General features: G+C 47.6%; 2 protein-coding genes across 4 annotated transcripts in view; one reads left to right on the top strand and one right to left on the bottom strand.

Moving 5' to 3' along the window:
• The window catches only part of LOC148144981 (uncharacterized), a 234,475-nt gene that overhangs the window by 15,242 nt on the left and 204,316 nt on the right, over positions 1-14,917 (bottom strand). The window lies entirely within an intron of this gene.
• Positions 12,308-14,917, top strand: part of LOC148144986 (uncharacterized) — a 38,453-nt gene continuing 35,843 nt past the window's right edge. For 2 of the 3 annotated variants that reach the window (XM_087975535.1, XM_087975532.1), the window contains exon 1: positions 14,021-14,395. The gene's annotated coding sequence lies outside the window, so the exon portion shown is untranslated. Of the gene's footprint in view, positions 12,613-14,020; positions 14,396-14,917 lie in introns of those variants that run through there. The other variant, XM_087975534.1, reaches the window with a different exon arrangement.

Raw genomic sequence — 14,917 nt, 5'->3', positions numbered from 1 at the left:
TTCAAAATTGAGAATACCTAAAATGATATCTTTAGAAACGTTGTTGAAGTCAGAAAGCACGTTCAAGTTTTTCAAAGAACTGCTGTAATCTTTCTGAAACTTTCACTGAAATAAGTGCAGTCAGGCCACAGCTCAGGAGAGGCTGAAAGGTGTGAATGGGCGAAAGTGAGGACTGTTGGTGCTGGAGATTAGAGTGGTGCTGGAAAAGCACAGCAGGTCAGGCAGCATTCAAGGCTTTTGTCCGAAACGTCGATTTTCCTGCTCCCTTGGACGCTGCCTGACCTGCTGTGCATTTCCAGCACCACTCTGATCTTGACTGTAAGGGGTGAATGGCCTAGTGAAGTTGTTCCAACTATCTAGAATAGCGTCACAGAGCACAGAAACATGCCCTTCGGTCTATGCCGACCAGATATCCTGAATTAATCTAGTGACCCATTTGCCAGTATTTGACCCCTTATCCCTCTGAATCTGTCCTATTCATATCCCCATCCAGATGCATTTTAAATATTATCATTGTACTAGCCTCCACCACTTCCTCTGGCTGACACGCACCACCGTCTGTGCAAAGAGGTTACCCCTCAGAAACCTTTCCCCTCTCACCCTAAACCCGTGCCCTCCAGTTCTGGACTCGCCCTCCAACGTGGTGAAAAGACATACAAAAGTTGAGCAGCCAGACAGAATACAAAAGCAATGAAGTGTCGAACCACAGCGAAAAAACAAATTGTGCCTCTACCGCTTTTTTGTTCTATTGACATTTGGACTCTTAAAATCTGACAGGAATACCAGCATCCCTAGTGAGCATACTGCGCATGTTTTCCGGTGTCAGTAACGCAGTGCACATGCCCACCGGTGTCAGCAAAACTCTGGGCATGCTCATCGCGTTCCGCAAAAAAAGGCCCGCGACCTTCCTTTGATGGTCCAGTAGGGAACCCTGGAGGACCGGAAGGAGAGTGGTCCTCCTGCCAATCAGAGTCACCCCATTGCCTGAATGCGGAAGTTGGACCATGTGTTTCTGAAGCTGCTCCTCCTGCACTTCTCTTTCTGAATCAAGATTGAGTTTCACCCAGACTGCAGACTCCTTCCTCTGTCTGAGATCTGGGAGTACGGCACTCTCTTTTCTCGCCCTCTTTGCCATTTCTATTTCTTTCCGGAGTTCAATTGTTGACTTGCAGCAACTGAAAGGAAAGGGATTGAACCCAGGCAGGGAACAGACTCTGGAAACGTGGTCCAGGTCTGTGTCTCAATTGGCAAAATAGACAGACAGGAGGCTGGAAGGACACAGCAAACCAGGCAGCATCAGGAAGTGGAGAAGTCGATGTTTCGGGTGTAACCCTTCCTCAGGACTGGGGATGGGTGCTGGGGCAGGGGCTAAAGTGGGGATAAGTGAAGATAGGGAGAGAGTACGGCCTGATTAGTCAATGGGTGGAAGAAATCAGGTTGCTGGCAGGAAGGAGTGTAAGTGAGGGGCACGGGGCTGAGAAGGGAGTCGGGTGATGGAAAGGGAGGTTATTTGAAATTGGAGAACTCGATGTTGAGTCCTACAGGCTGTAGGCTGCCCGGGCGGAAGATGGGGTGTTGTTCCCCTAATTTGTGGTTTGGTTCGTTGTGGCAATAGAGGAAGCCTAAGATGTCCTTGTCAGAAGGGGAGTGGGAAGGGGAATTAATATGAGTGGTGACTGGGAGGTCTGGTCAGCCTCTACGGACCCGGCTGTGATGCTCGCCAAACCGTTCCCCAAGTTTACGCTCGGTCTCCCCGAAGTAGCGAAGACCACAATTTACAAACACGTGGCAAATGCAGTATCTCAATGTGAAGTTATAGCCATTGCTGTGAAAAAAATCAGAAAGGAGATGTATCGTTTAAATGGTGATATATTGGGATGTGGAGAAAGTGAGAACTGCAGATGCTGGAGATTAGAGTCAAAGTGTGACGCTGGAAAAAGGCAGTAGGTCAGGCAGCATCCGAGGACCAGGAGAGTCGACATTTTGGTCCCGAGCACTTCATCAGGAATGATGTGTGGATGTGCAAAGGGACCTCCGCACCCTTCTACACCAGTCACTGCCAGTTGTCAGACAGGTGCAGGTGAAGAGCTTTTGCCTGAAATATCGATTTTCCTGTTCCTCAGATGCTGCCTGACCGGGGCTGTGCTTTTCCAGCATCACTCTAATCTAGACTCTGATTTCCAGCATCTGCAGTCCTCACTTTTGCCTGGGCAGGTGCAGCAAGCAATCAGCAAGGCAAGGGATACATTCGCAAGAGGAATTGAGTTCAGAAGTGGGGATGTCTTCCTACGTTAGGGGGTCATTGAACATTATTCAAGGCTGAGTTCATCTGATTTTTGAACAGCAAAGAAGTGGATGTTTCTGGGGAAGGCAAGTAAATGATTTAACACCAGTATAGAACAGTTACAGAGTCAGACCCCAACAGAACCAGACCCTTTAGTCAAACTAGTCTAAGGCCGACTATATTCACAAACTAAACTAGTCCAACCTACCTGTGATTGGCCCATATTCCTCTGAACCTTTCCTATTCATGTACTTATCCAAATGTCTTTTAAATGTTGTTACTCAACCTGCATCCACATTCATTCCACATACAAACTACTCTGTGTAAAAAGAAAAGTGACCCCCCCCCGTCTTTTTAAAATCCTTTCTCCACTCACCTTCAAATTTGCTGCCTAGTCTTGAAACCCCCACCTTAGGGAAAGGATACCAGCGGTCTCCTCCTCTCTGCCCCGGTGATTTTATAAACCTCTGTCAGGTCACCCCTCAACCTCCTGTGATCCAGTGAACAAGTCCCAACCTATTCATCTCGATGGTTGTGAATCTGCCGATAATCTGTTGAATGTTGGTGCAGGCTTGAAAGACCAAACAGCCTATTCCTGCTTCCAATTCTCTCACACTGTGTCCAGGACAGCAAGAGAACATAAGGCATCGGAGCAGAAATTGGACCATTCAAGGTTTACTCTGCCATTCAATCATGGCTGATAGGTTCCTCAGCCACATTCTCCCACTTCATCTCCGTAACCCTCCATCACCTTGATACTCAAGAACGTTTCCATCTCAATCTTAAATATCCTCAGTGACCTGGCCTGCCCAGCCTTCTGTGGCAGTGAATTCCATAGATTCACCACTCTCTGGCTGAAGAAGTTTCTCCTTACCTCCATTCTGAAAGGTCTTCCCTTTACTCTAAGGCTGTGCGCACTGGTTCTTGTCCCTCCAACCAATGGAAACACCTTTCCACTCTGTCCAGGCCGTTCAGTATTCCTTGTTTCAATTAGGTCCCCACCCCCCCTCCACCCTGAGTGTGGGCCTGTTAATCAGCATGACCCAGACCCTTTAGGATGAGGTACAGCAGGGATTAGGTTCAGCAAACTGAGAATGGAGAGAGAGAGTGTGTGGGGTGGAGATTTTCAACTTCAAGGGAATAAGAGAGGAAAGAGAGTTCACTATGAATGAGAATTGATCAGTTGGACTGATGGGCCAAGGAATGGCAGGTTAGTTTAGAGAAGTGTGTGGTTTGCATTTTGGTCAAGCAATCCAGGCAGGACTGACACAGTTAAGGGGGATGTTGCAGAACAAAGACACCTTGGAGTGCAGGTTCATAGTTCCTTGAAAGTGGAGTCACCGGTAGACAGGATAGTGAAGAAGGCAGATGGTATGCTTTCCTTTATTGGTCAGAGCAGAGAATACAGGAATTTGGAGGTCATGTTGTGGCTGTGTAGGACATTGGTTAGTTCACGTTTGGAAGACTGCATTCATTCCTGGTCTCCCTGTTATAGGAAAGATGTTGTGAAACTTTGAAAGGGGTCAGAAAAGATTTATAAGGCTGCTGTCAGAGTTGGAGGGTTCGAGCTACAGGGAGAGACTCAAATGGCTGGGGATATTTTCCCTAGAGCATTGGAGGCTGAAGGGTGACCTTTATAGATGTTCGTAAGGGGCATGGATAGGGTGAATACCCAAGTTACTTTCACCAAAGTAGAAAAGTCCCAAACTAGAAAGCATATGTTTGAGGTGAGGGGGAATTTTAAAAGGCACTTGGATGGGTTTTGAGGGAGATGAGCCACATGCAGGCAAATTGGATTAGGTTGATTTAGGATATCTGTTTGGCCGGACAAGTTGGACCAAACGGGCTGTTTCCGTGCTGTATGACTCTAATCTTCGGTGAAAGCAGAAGTGTGATTGTGAAGGCTGGAGTTTCAGAGCAGCTTTCAAAGATGTTTTGCCCTTAATGGGAACAGAAGAAGTTACAATGAAATCCTGCATTTGTGAGACAGCAACTGAGTGAGTGAGTTAGTACATCTGGGATTTTGGTGGAAAGTGGGAATTCATTGCACTGTGGGGATGAAGCTCTACCTATTGAGTCATTTCTGCTGGCAAATGAAACCAGGCCTCAAGATTAGGAAGAGTAAATTTATGACAGCGATGAGGAGGAACCGCTTTTCCTGGAGAGTAGTGAATCTTTGGAATTCTCTGCCCAAGGAAGCAGTAGAGGCAGCTTCATTAAGTATATTCAAGACACAGTTGGATGGGTTTTTGCAATGGTAGGGGAATGAAGTGGAGTTGGGATAATGCAGGGAGGAAGAGCTGAGTCGATGGATAGATCAGCCATGATCTTAATGAATGGCAGAGCGACTGGATGGGCCAAATGGCCTACTCCTGCTTCTATTACTCCGAAACTATCACCCTGCATTTCCCATGGCTAACCCACCTCACCTACACGTCCCTGGACATTATGGCCAATCCAAATCAAGGCCGGTGAGTAATGTAGTGATGTGGAAAATGAACATCCGAGAACAATTGAAAGGGACAAGGAGAGTAAATGTTCCAGCAATCAAAACTAGATTCTAAAGATCACAAAAATTGAAACTAAAAATGGTGTGTCTGAATGTGTGCTGCATTGTGACAAAAGTGAATGAGTTGACTACACACATTGAAGAGAATAATTGCGATCTGACACTCCCTACAGAGACATGGCTTCAGGATGGCAAGGATTGGATCCTGAATATTGAGGGTGTCGTCAAATGGGAAGCTAGGTAAAGGTGGAGGGTTGGCGCTGCTAATCAAAGCACTGATCACAGGGTAGCCTGGTGTCAGCTCAGATTTCAGGTCCTGATTTCTCTGTCCTCTGTTGATCTCCCTGTTTCCTTCTACACCTGGAACAATAAAACATTCAGTCAATCAAGCCCCAACCCACAATCTCCCAGCCTGTCAACCATCCAGGCACAGTGTGGTCACAGCAGGGAATCACACATGAAAAATGAAACCAAATCATAAATAGGCGCATGTGCTTAATGTTTGTTCATGAGGAAGTAAACCAGGAATAGGGGTCTCCCAGGAATCTTACAGTGCCCTACTTGAGGAATTCTCTTCCCCCTTATATCTAACTATTAGTACCCAGGTATGATTTACAACAATATTTACACCAACAGAGGTAAGGCATCTGTTCACAAATAGGTAGAGACATACAGGATGGAAATAGACATTTTCACACACACACACACTTGTTTATGTATGTTTGCAGAATTATATTTGCAAAGCTGGGCTGAAATGTCACTTTTTGTTATAAAACTTTAAGTTCTCTTGAGAAGGTGCCTTACAGGTAGTTCTGGGATTTGCATGTTAATGATGCCTGCAACCCATTCGAAAAGATGAAAGACTTCACAATCCAGGTTTGTTCAACATGTCATTTCAGTGGCAGGACACTGTCATATTTTTCCATAAATTCTATGTCTTATGACCTTATTCTCGACAACCACCTAATGAAGGAGCAGCGCTCCAAATGCTAGTGCTTCCAAACAAACCTGTTGGTCTCCAACCTGGTGTTGTGTGATTTTTAACTTTATCCATTTTAGGGGGGATTTGCTATGCAAAATTATCCATAGTGTGTAGGGATGTGCAGGTTAGGGTGGATTGGCTGTTCTAAATTACCCATAGTGCCCAGGGATGTGCAGATTAGGGTGGATTGGCTGTTCTAAATTACCCATAGTGCCCAGGGATGTGCAGGTTAGGTGTATTAGTCAGGAGCGTTAGTATTGTTAGAAACAAGTTTAATAAAATTTAGACGAGACCACCAAAACTGGAAACAAGACAATTTATTTTACGATCTTGCAAGAAAGGGCATCAAATGCAGAAGCAAATGAGCAAATTAGAACTCAGGTTAGTGTACAGTTATACCCTTTGAGCTGAGTGAGGTCATCTCTCCAGACTCCTAATTACCCAATCTCTCTTACTGTACCATACCACTGCCCAGCTTCGCTCCACCCTTATTACTTCCCCCTTCCCCAGGTTGGCAACCTTCCTTTCTGTAAATGCTGACACACACATTTATTTTGTCAAGATCTGGTTTAACATTTTGTATCAATTCTGCTGGTACATTCCATCCTCGGACATTTCATTGACTTGTATCGTTTTGTATAGTTCAAGCAATTCGGTTATCTCAGCTTTTTGCTGAAAGCATAATTTTACAAAAATAATTTTTTGTTATAGTAATTACACACCAAAGTTAGTATTTAATTAACTACAATTATACACGGAAAAGTCCCTAAATACTTGCAGGGTTAATAGTTCTCTTGCTGTACCCCTTTTATGTATGCTTTTTCTATATCTGCAAAAATGACACTTTACCCCATTTCTAACAGTATTGAGCAATATGGCTAGGGGAATGGTTGAGGGTGAGTTACCCTTTGGAGGGTCGATGTGGACTCGTTGGGCCGAGTGACCTGCTTCTACACTGGGGATTCGCTGAAGGGAAGGAATTTCTGCAAACTGTGCAGGGCAGCGCAGGCGCAGTGCGGGGTCCTACTGCCGGCGTAGCCCCGCATCTCGTCCTGCCCCTTTCTCTTGCCCCGTCTCCCGTACCCTCCCCCACCCCCGACCCATTGATGGCGTCACAATGCGCGGAAGTGGCCCTGTCAGTTTCAGAGTGAAACTCCCTCCCTCTGGACAACTGTTCATCCTGGGAAGGTGAGAGAGGGGAGGGGTGGAAATCTGTTCACTTGTAGCAGCTGGAGTGAATCCAGGGAGGGAGCAGATTCTGCAAACTCAGGTTTGTGTCTTAATTACCTGGGCGAGGAGGGATGGGAGGAGAGGGTGGGGCTGTTTTACCCAGAGTCTGAAGGGTGACATTACAGACGTTTTGTAGAATCCTGAGGGGCATGGATAGGGTCAATACTCAAGGTCTTTTCCTTCGGATGGGGGAGTCCAGAACGCGAGGGTAATAGGTTTCAGGTGAGGCCAGGGGTGGGGAGATGTAAAAGAGATCTCAGGGGCAACTTTTTTGTTGGAGAGGGTGGTGCAGTTATGGAATGAGCTGCCAGACGAGGTGGTGGGGTCTGGTACAATTCCAACAGTTAAAAGGCATGTGGATGGGTGTATGAATACGAAGGGTTCAGTGGATCGGGGCCAAGTGATGGCAAATGCGACTGGAGTCATAGAGATGTACAGCACAGAAACAGACCCTTCGGTCCAACTCATTCTTGCCGAACAGATAGCCAATCCAATTTAGTCCCAGCTGCCAGAACCCGGCCCATATAGAGGCCAAGTGATGACAAATGTGACTAGATTAATTCAGGATATCTGGTCAGCTTGGACAAGTTGGGCCAAAGGGTCTGCTTCTGTGCTGTGTGACTCTAATTGTCTTCGGTGAAAGCAGAAGTGTGGTTGTGAAGACTGGACTTTCAGAGCAGCTTTCAAAGATGTTTTGCCCTGACTGGGAGCAGAAGAGTTTTGCTGACGTGTGTTGGTGTTAATGCCTTGATGTCTCAATTTGCTCCCACCTTCCTGGGGACGTTAACCATTTTGTGTCTGGTTGGTCCACAAATAACTTGCATTGCAGGTTACCCCATGAATTGACACACTTATGTTTGCTTCCCAGAATCAGACCTGCTCACTGTCAACTGTATCCCAGTGTTGTGGAGTTATCCAAAATGCAGAGGGATGTCAGTCTTGATGTTTTTGCTTTTTCTGCCCCAGTAAGATCCTGAATCAGCACCTTCAGGGGAATTAGTTAGAGCGGAGTGAGAACAGAGGGGGAGAGAGAGTGGGATGGTGCTTTCAATTTTATGGAATAACAAAAGAAAAGATTATTCCACAGAAAGTAGAATTCCTTGTTCAGAATTTCTACCCTGCACTGACAGTGATGGCTTCTGTAATCTCTTTTTACAGAGTATTTGAAGATCTGAAGACAGAAGTTTCAAAATCAACAGATTAAGTTCTTATGGCCAAAACGTTGACTCTTCTGCTCCTCAGATGCTGCCGGACCTGCTGTGCCTTTCCAGCACTGCCCTTTTCAAATCTGACTCTCCAGTGTCTGCAGTCCTCACTTTGACAGCCACTCAATCCATCGGGACCGCAACAGTTTTCAACTATGATTCTGTGAGAAGGAGCAAAGCGTTTTGGTTCCTGTTTGGGTACGTGTTCAGCATCAGTGGGACTGGATGATAGACCCTACTGTTACAGCGCACTGAGTGTTGATCTTGAAACAGTTATACGGCCTGGAAAGAGGAATTTACGGTGGGGAGGGGCTCCACACGCATTTGTGTGTGGCTGACGCTCCGGCTTTGGAGAAACCAGAGGAATCCCGTCCTGTCGAGAAACCGTGGAAGTGCGGCAACTGCAAAAAAGGCTTCCGTTTGCATCGGCGCAGCCACACCGGGGAGAGGCCATTCCCCTGCCCTGTCTGCGGGAAGGGCTTCAGCGATTCCAACAACCTCCACACCCACCAGCGGGTCCACACGGGGGAGAGGCCCTTCAGCTGCCCCGAGTGCGGGAAGGACTTTACCCAGGTCTCCACCCTGCTGACCCACCAGCGGGTCCACACCGGGGAGAGGCCATTCACCTGCTCTCAGTGTGGGAAGGGCTTCACCTGCTCCTCCCACCTGCAGAAGCACCAGCGAGTTCACGTGCCATCGCGGGGGATTGAAGGAGTGACGGCCGAGGGCCATTATCGATTGGACGATCAATCCGGTTCCGGGGACTCCTGGGTTTGAATCCCACCACGACAGATGGCAGAATTGGTATTTGGTCAGAAATGTGGAGTTCGGATTCTAACGATGAGACCGTTTCAGGGAGGGGGTGGTGCGGGGGAGAAAGCCCCATCTGATTCCCTCCCTCCCTTGTTAGGGAAGGGAACCGCCATTGTGGGAAAGGATTCACTCAGTCGTTCCAGCTGCATCCTTTACCTGGTCTGGCCTACACGTGACTCCAGACCCACAACAGTCTGGTTGACTCTACACTGCCCCTTCCTGGCAAATGAGCGGGGAGAAACTTACCAGGATACAGGGTATGGGTGAAATTGCTGAGTGAGGCAGTACTTCCTCCGGATTACGGCTGTAACAAGGATCCAATTACAACCTGGTGCTGCCCAATAGTAAAGACAGTGGGGTGTGTGTGGGCTTTGATCTTGAGCTGTTTAAAAAGCTGCTACTTTGTCTATGCCTTTTTGCTGGGGGGGAATCTGAAGCTGTAACAAAGTTGAGTCACAATAAAGGTTACCTGAACTTACTGCCGGGCTCAGACTCTCATTGAAAGCTTTGAGCTCCAAGAGGTTTTTTGTTTAAAGCTGCTCCTCTCTTTCAGCCTCCTGCACTGAGTTTCCAATGTCGTGTATCAGATGGAGCAGTGAATGAGTAGCTAGTATCGTTAGAAATTGTAAATCTTTCAGTACTGCGTTGTTTCATCCTCATTGTAAAGTTTACTGGCAGCACCAGGAGGTGTGGGCTGTGTTCACTAGAAACGATGTGGAGGTGTCGGTATTAGACTGGGTTGATAAAGTTTAAAAAAATCATACAATACCAGGTTATTGTCCAACAGGTTTATTTGGAAGCACTAGCTTTCTGAGTGCTGCTCCACAGCTACCCGATGAACGTAAGACACAGAACGTATATCAAAAGATCAATGACATGCAACTGACGGAATATATTGAACAAACCTCGATTGCTGTCAAGTCTTTCATCTCTGAGAATGGGTGCACGTATTGGTTCATTAATGTGTAACTGCCAGAACATCTTTTAAGTCTCATTTTTGAGATGACTGAAGGTTTTATAAAGAAAGTGACATCTCAGCTCAGACATTGCATTTAAAGATTTGAGAATTGAGCCTGAAAATGTGTTGCTGGAAAAGCAGAGCATGTCAGGCAGCATCCAAGGAGCAGGAGAATCGACGTTTCGGGCATGAGCCCTTCTTCAGGAAAGGGCTGAAGAAGGGCTCATGCCCGAAACGTCGATTCTCCTGCTCCTTGGATGCTGCCTGACCTACTGCGCTTTTCCAGCAACACCTTTTCAGCTCTGATCTCCAGCATCTGCAGTCCTCACTTTCTTCCTGAGAATTGAGTCTGTCATTATTCCAATCTTGAGTCAGACTGGTTCTATTTCCAAATTCATAAAATATTACATGGATTGACTGCCTGGAAATTGTGCGCTTTTTGAGCAAAATTGAATACATCTGCAAATATAATTCTACCAATACAAATTCACCTCATAGAATTGTGTGTGGATGCATGTGAGTTTCTGCGTGATTGTGTGTACATGCTTGGTAAAGTGTGAGTGTGATGGAGTATAAGCCTGAGAGAGTATTGGGGGGGGGGGGTATACATGTGTGTGTGTGTTTCTGAGGGGGAGCATGTGTGTGAGAAGTATTAATACAAGCAAGGGGTTGCATTTTGTTAAAACAAGAAAGGGCAGGACTTGTACAGATAATGGTAGGGCCCTGGGTCATGTTATAGAACAGACAGACATGGGGGGGAGTGGTGTTCAGGTACATAGTTCTTTGGAAGTTGCATCACTGGTAGACAGGGCAGTTAAGAAGGCATTTAGCAGCATAGCAGTCATTGTTCACACCATTGAGTACAGGGGTTGGGACATCATGTTGAGGTTGTACAGGATGTTGGTGAGGCCACTTTCAGAGTACCGAGTACAGTTCTGATGGCCCTGGAATCGGAAGTATTCTTATCACAGAGGGTTCGGTAAAGATTTGCCAGGACTGGAGTGTTTGAGTTATAAGGAGAGGCTGGGACTTTATTCACTGGAGCACAGGAGGTTGGGGGGTGACTTCATTGAGATGGATAAAATAATGAGGAGTGGAGGTAAGCTGAATACCAAAGGGCTCTTGCTTAGCGTCGGGGAACACAAAACTTGGGGCCATATTACTTGAGGTGAGGAGAGAGATTTATAAGGAACCGGAGGGGCAACATTTTGAAAGAGGGTGGCTTTGTATGTGGAATGAACTTACTGAGGATGTGATAGTTGCCGGTACATTTACAACGTTTAAACAGCATTTGGATGGGTAGATGAATAGAAAGATTATGGGCCAAATGTAGGCAAGTGGGACTGGTTGAGTTTGGAATCCTGGTCGGCATGGACGAATTGGACCAAAGTGTCTGTTTCTGTGCTGCATACCTTTTCAGAATTCTACTGGTTTCAGTAAGGGGCTTGACAGGATAGATGTCGATCAAATGCTCCTTTATGGGGAGGGTATACAATCCCAACAATGTGGAAGCAGGCCATTCAGCCCATCTCTTCCTTTCTGGCCCTCTGAACAGTATCCCAGCCTTATCCAATTATTACTCCATATTTCCATGGCCAATCCAGCCAAACCTGTACATCCCTGGTCACTATGGGTAACTTAGCACGGCCAACCCGAATCTATAAATTACCTTCTCAAGAGTGTAATTTAAATGCAGAGTTTTTCTAAGTAAAATGTCAGTATGACTCAACATTGGGACACAGACAGAATTCACACCTATTGTCTCTACTTATAAATAGGGCAACGTCTCTTCGAAATGTAGATTCATTTAGATATAACTGCATCACTTTACATATGAAGATATCCCTTTGAATGTGCCCACATCCCTTTGAAATATAATCTCGTCCATTTAAACCTCTTTATTTGCAGAAATACCCGTTAAAATGTCCACGTTCCTTTAAAATGCAGATTGCCCCCTTTCGATATGAGGCCGTTCCGTAAGATGTGGGAATATCTGTTTAAATTGAGCCGTGAGCTTTCCCAATGTAGACAGGGCTCCTGGAAACGTGGCAGTGTCCCCCCTGCAGCTGCAGAGCGAGACAGGAGAGTTTGTTTTTGTGAATGAGCAGTTGTAGCGCGAGGTGGCTGTTGCTTGGTGACGGTGAGGCTCCCCGGCCCGGCCCCGCCCCGCCCCGGCCCGGCCCCGCCCCGCCCCGGCCCCGCCCCGGCCCGGCCCCGCCCCGGCCCGGCCCCGCCCCGGCCCGGCCCCGCCCATTCCCCGGCCCGGCCCATTCCCCGGCCCCCGCCCATCCCCCCGTGCAGACGTCACGCGGGGGCGAAGGCGGTTGGGAGGAGAAGTCGCTCGAGCGAGGAAGCGGCGGGAGGGCGGCCGTTAGGAAAATGGCGCCGCGCGGCCCGGGGCAGACACCCGTCACTGGCCGCCGCCGCCTTCCTGGCGCAGCTGCTGTGTCACGGCCACACCGGCCGGCTGTACAGCAGCCAGGAGCCGGTGAGCATTCTGGAGGCGGATGGGGTTAAGGGCCTGCTTGGGAACTCGTCGGCCGCCGGGGTGGTGGAGTTCTACTGGTCGTGGGGCGGCCCCTGTGTCAACTATGGGGCCACCTGGAAGGTACTGGGCCCGGGACGTGAAAGGTGAGGCAGGTTGTGGGGGGGACGGAGGGGAAGGAATGTGGGGCCTGTCCTGTCATAGTGACATTTTACACTCACTTTCCATCGGCTTTTACTGGCGCTTGTGCTGTTTCCCCCTCACTGTGTGTTTAATCCTTGTGCTGTTTACCCCTCACTGTGTGTTTAATCCTTGTGCTGTTTACCCCTCACTGTGTGTTTAATCCTTGTGCTGTTTACCCCTCACTGTGTGTTTAATCCTTGTGCTGTTTACCCCTCACTGTGTGTTTAATCCTTGTGCTGTTTCCCCCTCACTGTGTGTTTAATCCTTGTGCTGTTTACCCCTCACTGTGTGTTTAATCCTTGTGCTGTTTGCCCTTCACTGTGTGTTTTAATCCTTGTGCCGTTTGCCCCTCACTGTGTGTTTTAATCCTTGTGCTGTTTGCCTCTCACTGTGTGTTTAATCCTTGTGCTGTTTGCCTCTCACTGTGTGTTTAATCCTTGTGCTGTTTGCCCCTCACTGTGTTTAATCCTTGTGCTGTTTGCCCCTCACTGTGTGTTTAATCCTTGTGCTGTTTACCCCTCACTGTGTGTTTAATCCTTGTGCTGTTTGCCCCCTCACTGTGTGTTTAATCCTTGTGCTGTTTGCCCCCTCACTGTGTGTTTAATCCTTGTGCTGTTTGCCCCCTCACTGTGTGTTTAATCCTTGTGCCGTTTACCCCTCAGTGTGTTTAATCCTTGTGCTGTTTGCCCCTCACTGTGTTTAATCCTTGTGCTGTTTGCCCCCTCACTGTGTGTTTAATCCTTGTGCTGTTTGCCCCTCACTGTGTGTTTAATCCTTGTGCTGTTTGCCCCTCACTGTGTGTTTTAATCCTTGTGCTGTTTGCCCCTCACTGTGTGTTTAATCCTTGTGCTGTTTGCCCCCTCACTGTGTTTAATCCTTGTGCTGTTTGCCCCTCACTGTGTGTTTAATCCTTGTGCTGTTTGCCCCTCACTGTGTTTTAATCCTTGTGCTGTTTCCCCCTCACTGTGTGTTTAATCCTTGTGCTGTTTGCCCCTCACTGTGTGTTTTAATCCTTGTGCTGTTTGCCCCTCACTGTGTGTTTTAATCCTTGTGCTGTTTGCCCCTCACTATTTTAATCCTTGTGCTGTTTGCCCCTCACTGTGTGTTTTAATCCTTGTGCTGTTTGCCCCTCACTGTGTGTTTTAATCCTTGTGCTGTTTACTCACACTGAGGCAAAGACTTAAACATAGAGCAGCCAGACAAATGCAAAAGCAATCAAATATTGAGCCACATGGAAAAAAATTTATGGCTCTACCCTTTTTTGTTCTCCCATAGGAATTTGGACACTTAAAATCTGTCAATAACACCAGCATTGCTACAGTGCATATTGTGTACACTCCTCAGTGTCAACCAGCAGGGCACATGTTTGTCGGTGTCACCAAAACATTGGGCATGTTCCTCACTGTCAGCAGAAAAGGGGCGAGACCTACATTGGATGGACAAATAAGGAGCACTGGAGGGAGAATTGTTCTCCTGCCTTTCGGAGCGCCCCTATTGGTGAATGTGGAAGTTGGACCATGAGGTTCTGAAGCTCTTGCTCCTCCTCTCTCTGAATGAAGATTGAGCTTCACCTCAGACTGCAACTTCTTTCCTCTGTCCAACATCTGAGAGTACGGCACTCTCTTTTCTCACCCCCATTTCCATTTATGTTTCATTCTGAGGTTGAGTTGTTGACTTGGAGCAACTGAAAGGAATGGGAGTGAATCCAGCGAGGGAACAGGCTCGCTGCCTTATCCCCATAACCTGGTACGACCTAGTTGGTAACTGGGAGGAAGGAATCTAGTTGGCAGGGAAGAGTGGAAGGGGCTGGGAAGTGACTTGGGGGAATGGGATGGGAGATTATTTGAAATTTGAGAACTCAATGTTGTGTCCTCCGGGCTGTGGACTGGTCAGACGGAAGATGAGGTTTTGTTCCTCCAATTTGTAGTTTGGTTTGTTGTGATAATGGAGGAAGCCAAAGATAATCATGTCAGAAGGGGAGTGGGAAGGGGCCTTAAAATGGGTGGAGACTGGGAAGTCCGCTCAGCCTCTGCGGACCCGGCTGTGATGCTCAGCAAACCGTTCCCCAAGTTTACACTCGGTCTCCCCGATGTAGAGAAGACCACAATTGGCAAAGCACAGCAGATCAAGCAGCATCCGAGCAGTAGGACAGTCGAAGTTTTGGGCACGAGCCCTTCATCAGGAATGATGTGTGGATGTTCAGAGGGGCATCAGTGTCCTTCTGTGCCAGTTGTCAGACAGGTGCAGCAGGCAATGAGCAAGGCAAGT

The sequence above is a fragment of the Chiloscyllium plagiosum genome, unplaced genomic scaffold, assembly GCF_037043375.1.
Source record: "Chiloscyllium plagiosum isolate Xiang-an unplaced genomic scaffold, Cpla_swu_hap1 HiC_scaffold_27, whole genome shotgun sequence".
Taxonomy (NCBI): domain Eukaryota; kingdom Metazoa; phylum Chordata; class Chondrichthyes; order Orectolobiformes; family Hemiscylliidae; genus Chiloscyllium; species Chiloscyllium plagiosum.
This window is presented reverse-complemented; position numbering and strand designations above follow the sequence as displayed.